Source organism: Theropithecus gelada, chromosome 1 (genome assembly GCF_003255815.1).
Source record: "Theropithecus gelada isolate Dixy chromosome 1, Tgel_1.0, whole genome shotgun sequence".
In the NCBI taxonomy this organism is placed as follows: Eukaryota; Metazoa; Chordata; class Mammalia; order Primates; family Cercopithecidae; genus Theropithecus; species Theropithecus gelada.
Genome location: NC_037668.1, coordinates 52492224 through 52499806, shown reverse-complemented (window position 1 = coordinate 52499806; position 7583 = coordinate 52492224).

The window sequence follows — 7583 nt, the reverse complement described above, 5'->3', positions numbered from 1 at the left end:
TAGTGGTGATGGTGGTGATGGTAGTGGTGATGGTGCTGATGCTTGTGGTAATGGTGTTGATTGTGGTAGTGCTGGTGGTGCTGGTGGTTGTGATGTGGTATTGATGTGATGACGATGCTGGTGGTGCTGATGGTAGTGCTGGTGATGGTGGTAGTGGTGATGACGTGGTGACGGTGTAGTGCTGGTGATGGTAGTGATGGTGGTGGTATTGATGCGGATGGTGGGGATGGTGTTGATAGTAGTGATGGTGGTGGTGGTGGTGATACTAGTGGTATTAGTGATGCTGGTTGCTAGTGGTGATGGTAGTGATGTTCATGGTGATGATGGTAGTGTTGCTGGTGATGGTGATGGTGGTGATAATGGTGGTGTTGGTGTTGGTGGTGCTGGTAGTGATGGTGGTGTTGATGGTAGTGGTGGTGGTGTTGATGGTGGTAATGGTGATGCTAGTGGTGACTGTGGGAGTGTTGATAGTGGTAGTGCTGGTGATGGTAGTGGTGCTGGTGGTGATGATGGTGGTGGTGATGGTGGTAGTGCTGGTGGGAGCTCTGGGGTTTCGTTTAGGAGACCTAACCTCCTCTCCTGGGTGAGCTCACTCTTCCAGCCACAGCTACCATCAATGTTCTGGGACAGGAGGATGGGACAGAGGCTCCCTCTGAACTCTCCAGAGACCTTTTTTGAACCAGAAAAAGGAAGTCATAATTGGAACATCAAGTACCCTTCCTTATCCTGCCTGTAAGAACTGTGAGATAATTTTTTCGCTGTGCCTCAACTTCCTCATCTGGGAATGGGAAAAGGGAAAAAGGATCCTGGTCCTGAACGTGTTATTTTTGTCTTTGAGAATCTGATGAAATCTGACTCTCCTCCCCAGGAAATCCAGATAAGGTGAGTGTATGAACACACACACACACACACACACTCATCCCATAATTCCACATGGGATTTGCAGTTCCCAGCTCTTCTTTAGGTCCATGGACTCTCATCTGCCCCCACGATGGGCTAGCCTCTATCTCTTCTGCCAGCTCTGCCATCCTAAGGCCCTCTCTCCAGAAGCCCGAGTTGGGACTGAGCAGTGGTGCCAATGGCATCAGGAAGCCTGATGCAGGAGGGCTGCTCCGGGTCCCGCTCAGCCTCCCCTTTACCCCTTGGCTGCACCACAAAGGCTGTTTGGGCTCCGGGGTCTGTGGAGGGCTCTGCCAGCCTGCAGGAGACGGGGGTTTGGGTGCCACAGTGTCCGTGGCAATGAGGTCTCTGGCTGCTGATGTGGGAGAGGTGACTTCACACATGGCTCCTCCAAGAGCACAGCCTCCAGTGACTCAGTAGAATCAAGGAAAGAGATTTGCCACCTCTCACCCAATGGCGGGAGGCAGGGGTAGAGGCAAGCAAGAGGAGTCCTCCCCTCGGGAGGTGCCAAACCCCACTCCTTGCACATGGAGTTCAGGGTAGGGGGCAGCAAAGAACAGGAACCCTCGAGATCTGAGTTCCAGTCCACCTCCAGCAAGAAGCCATTCCTGTTCGCCACACGGTACAGAGCGTCTGCATGCCCCAGGAGCCCTAGGACACGAGGCTTGCTCTCTTGTTGTAGCAAAAGGCCCAGGGTCCTTGGTTGACTTGGCCAAGGTCCCATGGCTAGGAAGGAGTTGAGTGAGGCTTGGGCCAAATCCTACCTCCCAATGCGTGCTCTTTCCAGAACCTCATGGCCCTGCTACCCACTGGCTGTGGGACTGGGGACAATCTCCCTCCTTTCCCACCTGCCTCCTCTGTAAGGACCCTTCGGGGACTTTCCAGCTCTGGCCTTTCAGGACTCCCCATTTTCATTGTCCCTCTGAGGTGGCAGGTGGTGGGTGATCACCCCGTTTGGCACATGAGGAACAGGTCCAGACGGGGAAGCAACTTGGCTGAGGCTTCAAGGCGAGGAAGTGGCAAAGCGGGGCTGAGAACCCAGGTCTGTAGACCCCCAGCCACAGTGTCAGGGGCCCCGGCAGGAGCTAGGCTTCTAAGAATGCAGTGCTGGTCCCAGAACAGACCTGACAACAGGGACTTTCAGGCTGGCTGGTTCCCAAGTGTGAGCGCAGGAGGGCCTGGCTCGGCAGGGGGTGGGAAGGGGCCAGCCACTTCCTGTTGGGGCTGGCGTGGTCCCCATGTGGTGGCCATCAGAAGCTGGCCACTTCCTGGTCTGGGCTGCCTTCCCCTTTCTGAGCCTGGGAGGGAACGAAGGCGTGGAGTGAGGTGCCCCTTGCGTGCTGCGGCCTGGACGACGTCTGGCCTCTTTTCATTTCCCCTGCATACCGCTTCACTCTCCACAGCCACCAACGGTCGGAAGCTTCTGGGAGCTGACTGCTGGGTCCCCTGTCCACAGCCAAGCCCCTCCTGCCTACCGGCCTCCTCCTCCCTGGGGCTCGGGGACGCATTCCCTTCCTAGCCCTGCTGGGGCTCTGCCCACCCAGGGCCTGGAATGAGGCATTGTTGTTTGCACCGAGGCTGAGAGGTGGCCGTCGGTCCAAGGTCACACACACAGCCAGTAAGTGGCAGAGCTGGAATTGGAGCTCAGATGTGTCTGACTCCAAAATCCACATCCTTTGCATAGTTAACAACCCCCTGTCCCCTCAGAGGAAGTCTGACCAGAGGAGGCTTGGACAAGGGGACATGGAATGACCCTGCTAGACACTGAGCTCTGAGGCCAGTGATGGGATTGGCTTCTCCCTGTTAGATCCTGGAACCCAGCCTGGCGCGTGCCCCAGAGCAGGTGCTCACGACACTGGCAGAAACACAAAAGGCATCCTGACTGTTCCTGTCCAGCTTCACAGACACTCAAGCACCTGCTGCATACCAGGCCTGGGCGTGGAGACACAGGCCCAAGGGAGAAGACCCTGCCCCGAGATCGGTGGCCATCGTCCACACCAGGCTTAGTGTGGACAGTGTTGAAACGCACCTCAAACTCCACATGCAGGAGAGCTCCTTTAAGTCCTTCCAGCAGGAAAGCCGGAGGCTCGCTGGGATCCCCTCGGTTACAAGGAGGCAGCAGGGTGTGAGATGAAGAACATGGAGCCAGACAGGCCTGGGTGAAGATCCCAGCTAGACGAGCCTGGGGAAGTGACTTCATGTACCTCAGTTTCCTCGCCTGTAGAGTGAGAATCAAATCATAGAAACTGCCTTAAAGACCTCCCTTCAACCCACTCTGGCTTAACAAACACTCTCCCTGGCCTTTGAGAGACAGGCCAGTGGATGCCACAGCTTCCTGCATGTTCCAGGCAGGCCGGCCGCTGCTCTTCCCACCTGGGTGGCTCCTCCGACTCAGTGAGGGCTCTTCCCAGACCCGCCGCTGCTGGCTGTAGTGGCCGAACCGATGAGACCAGAACGTGAATGGGAAAGAGAGTCGTGTCGCAGAAAACCAAGAAAGGACTTTGCAAAGGCCCAGTTACAGGCGAGTTGTCAACGGAAGGAAAACAAAAGCGCTGCCAAATGAGGTGTGGGCAAGACAGCTACAGTTAAAACCCATCACAAACTTTCATTGAATTAGGTGTAGACTAAAAACAGGAGGGAGGGGTGATTACTAAAAATCTAGAGGGAGTCTGTGCTCAGATGGCTTCACAAGCATCTCTAAGGTCCAACTCCACTTTAAAGGACTCCTAATGGGAGCCATAAACACTGCTGCACAGGTTGGTTTTATGCAAGAAAAACAAGGTAGGAACCCAGCTTGGGGCCTCAGTCTCAAAGACAGCCTTGGCCCTGCATCAGAAGATCATCTCATAAAAGTACACGCGCACGTGTTACGTTCAATAAAATGCCTACTTTATGTATCATAAGATTTCCTGCATTAATTTTTTTTTTCTATTAACCAACCACTGGTTTTGCTCTCATTGGATAAGAGGCTTCTGCTATTAATAGCACTTACCTCACTGGGCGGATGTGAAGGCTGAACGAGGTACCGATGCAAAGCGTCTGGCGTGATGCCTGGCACACAGTAAATGTTCAGCAAATATTAGCTGTAATAATCATCTCCAAATCCAGACCTCTCACTTGGCAGATGAGAAAACTGAGTCTCAGCGGCGTGAAGTGAGTGGGCTGCAGATCAAGGCCTAGAAGTGGAGCTGTGAGACTCGCCCACATCGGAAACCCAAGCCTGCGTCTCCACAGGGCCTCTCTCGTTGCATATTTTGGAGGGGGGTGTCTCTTCCCTGAGGAATGTCAGGTGGCGGTCACGGGAGCAGTGGTGGGTCCCTCAGCATCCTTCAGGGTCATAGCACCCCAGGCTCCCACCGCCCATCCTATCGGTGGAGATCTGAGTTTTCCCTCTGGTTCAAGCTTAGGGTCAACCCTAAGCTTGTCTCAGTGACTCCTCTGTGTTCACTGATATTGTGTATTTTTATCTCAGAGGCTTTCATTCGTGTCTTTAATTACCTGTTTCAGTGTCTGTCTCTCTTCTGAACGACTGGGAGTCCCCCAGGGAGCAGGCCTGATTCATCTGGAAACCCTGAACCCAGCCCAGTGCCTGGCTCCAAGCTGGGGCTTCATGCATGTTTGTTGAACAAGTGAGCAACGGAACAAATGTGAACAAATGGGGGTCCTCAGTGTCTCACCCTCTCTGCACCAGACTTTCTGGCTAGGGTTGTAGCAGAGAGAAGTTCACACTTTGTCTGACTCTGGAACCAGCCAAAAATGTCTCCAGGATTCACAGATTCCCTGCCATGGTACAGGCCCAGCAGCTGAGGCCCTAGCCTAGTGCCCAGACACCTCCTGCTCTTTGTTTCCCTCATTTATCCCTCTATCCTCCATCCTTGTGTTGCTCCAGCCTCCATCTTTCTGTTCCTCCAGCCTCCATTCCTCCCATCCCTCCATCCTGCCAGCCTCTATCCTTCCAGCCTCTATCCTTCCATCCCTCTAGCCTCCATTCGTCCCATCCCGCTATCCTCCCATCCCTCCAGCCTCCGCCCTCCAGCCCCTATTCCTCCAGCGTTCATCCCTCCCATCCCTCCATCCTTTCAGCCTCCACCCCTCCAGTCTCCATCCCTCCAGCCTCCATCCTTTCATCTCTCCAGCCTGCATTCCTCCAGCCTCTATCCCTCCAACCTCCATTCCTCCATCTCCCATCCCTTCATCCTCCATCCCTCCATCCCTCCATCTCTCCAGCCTCCATCCTCCTCTTCCTAGGGAGCTTGAGAGTGTCTGGCAGGGCAGAGCAGACCCTGGGAAACCCAGCCCTGGAGTGAGGCTCCCCTCCACACTGTGAATGGGGTGTGGCTAGGGCTTTGTCTCCTCTGAGTCACCTCCATGCTGTGGTGGGCTTGACTCAGACAGAGAGTGAGAAGGAGAACTTGGTTGGCCCTCCTGGTTTCCATGGGTCCTGAGCCTGGCCTGGGTGGGACTGGGTGGGGCGGGAGGACAGGGAGAGGCCCACACTGAGGAAGATGTTAGAACTACACATTGGGAGGACTGACATGGATCTCAGGTCCCCGGGAGCATCTAAACCTCACAGTTTCTGCTCTGGGACAGTAAGGGCTGGAAGCTGCTGGGTGTGGCAGGGGGAGGAGTCTGACTCTGTTCTTACCTCCTCCCCTCCCTGAATTTCAGACTCTTCACCTTACACCAAGGGGGTGAGGTCCAAATCCCCTCCAGCCAACTTCCAGCCTGAGTGCCAAGGCCAGGCTTTACCTAATGACCATGGGAACTGGAAGAGAAGAAAAAGAGCCAGGCGCGGTGGCTCACGCCTGTAATCCTAGCACTTTGGGAGGCCGAGGCGGGTGAATCACTTGAGGCCAGGAGTTCAAGATCAGCCTGGCCAACATGGTGAAACCCTCTCTCTAGTAAAAATACCAAAAATTAGCCAGGTGTGGTGGCATGCACCTGTAACCTCAGCTACTCAGGAAGCTGAGGCAGGAGAATCACTTGAACCCAGGAGGTGGAGGCTGCAGTGAGCTGAGATCATTCCACTGCACTCTCACCTGGGTGACAGAGCAGACTGTCTCAGAAAAAAAAGAAGAAGAAGAACGAGCAAGAGCTACCCTTATTTGAGCACTTACTGCATGCTAGGGACTGGCTGATTGTTCCATATGCATGATCTCATTTAGTCCTCATGATTGCCTTCCAGAAACCCATTTTGCAGATGGGAAAACTGAGGCTCAGAAGAACAATGACTTGCCACAGGGCACACTCTGGGCTAGCTGGTGAGCTGGGGGTCCCAGGTCTCTTGACCCCCAAATCCTCATCCTTGACCGCTTGCTCCCAAAGTTACTCTGTTTCCCCTCATCACCTGCACCCCAAGATGCTCAATGTGGTGTCTTCTGACTCTGAGAGGGTCAACCAGGGAAGCCAGCCAGGGCCACTGGTCTCTGACCCCTCTTGCTTGTTGACAGCCCCTGGGGGCTGTACTGTGACTACAGCCACCCCAGACCATCTCTCCTCAAAACCCTCAGTCAGACAGCTCTGGAGGAGGCATTTGGCTTTCCTTTTATGGTTTTTCTTTTCTTTTAACTTCTCTGCAACAAATATAGAAAATACAGATAAGCATAGGAAAAAGCAAGAGAATCACATTCCTTACTGTCTTCATTAGAATAGTAATATTTGGGTGCATTTCATTCCAGTACTTTTCTTTTATGCACATGCATTGCCAGTTTTGTTTTTATGAAAACAGGATTGTTTGTCAACAGACATTTCCTGAGTACCCACTGCGGGTGGGGAGTTGTGCTCCGTCCGTCAGCGACAGCTCCTCCTCTCCCCTTGCAACAGGTTCTTCCCTGAGAAGGGCTCCCGTTGCTGGGGTGGGCAAGATGGGCACCAGGAGAATGAGGCTTTGCAGCCTCGCAATTCAGAACCAAGCTTTGGAGAAGGGAGATCTGGGCTGCTGGCTGTGCGGCCGTGGGGGTGCCGCTTGACACCTCGGAGCTGTGGCTTCCTTTTCCGCGGAGTGAGAGTCACAGCACTTGTCACACAACAGGTTTTGAAAATTAAATGGCCAAGTGAACGGGAAGGGTTTGGCGCCAAGTTGACGCTCGGTGAGTGTCTCGTGGGCTCTCTGCGGGCCTCAGGAGACCTCTGTGTCGAGGGCGTTTTGCTTCCCGGTGCTCTCAGGGAGCAACGCTGGACCCAGGACTTGGGAGACACCTCATGACAGTTCAGTGATTCAAAGCTTGACTGTTGGCTGGAGGCAGGGCCTGGAAAACCTCTCATCGCCCTGCGGTGTTTCCAGAAAACACAGGCTCTGGCGCAGTCATCTTCCTTCCCGTGGGTTCCTAATATGGGTGTGATTTGCAACCGAAAAACCAAAGCCAGCTTCACAGCTGAGGACCACGAGCTCATCTCTCTTTGGGTTGTGTCCCAGCTCCCTGAGCCCTGGGGCTGATAATGGCGGCGGAGGAGAGTCAGGAGAGAAGGGGACCTGCAAAGGACAGAGGTGGGGCGCGGACTCAGATGAGGATTCAGGCGAGCTGCGGGGCCCCGTGGCACTCGGCCCTCCACAGGTGCTCAGTACAAGTTTGCTGAGTGAACAAATGCGTGAATGAGGAAGCCAGCTGAGGCGTGTGCATTGGGAGAATGGGAGGAAAGAAGCCTTCATCTTTTCTGCCCATATTTCAAACCCCTGTGCCTGC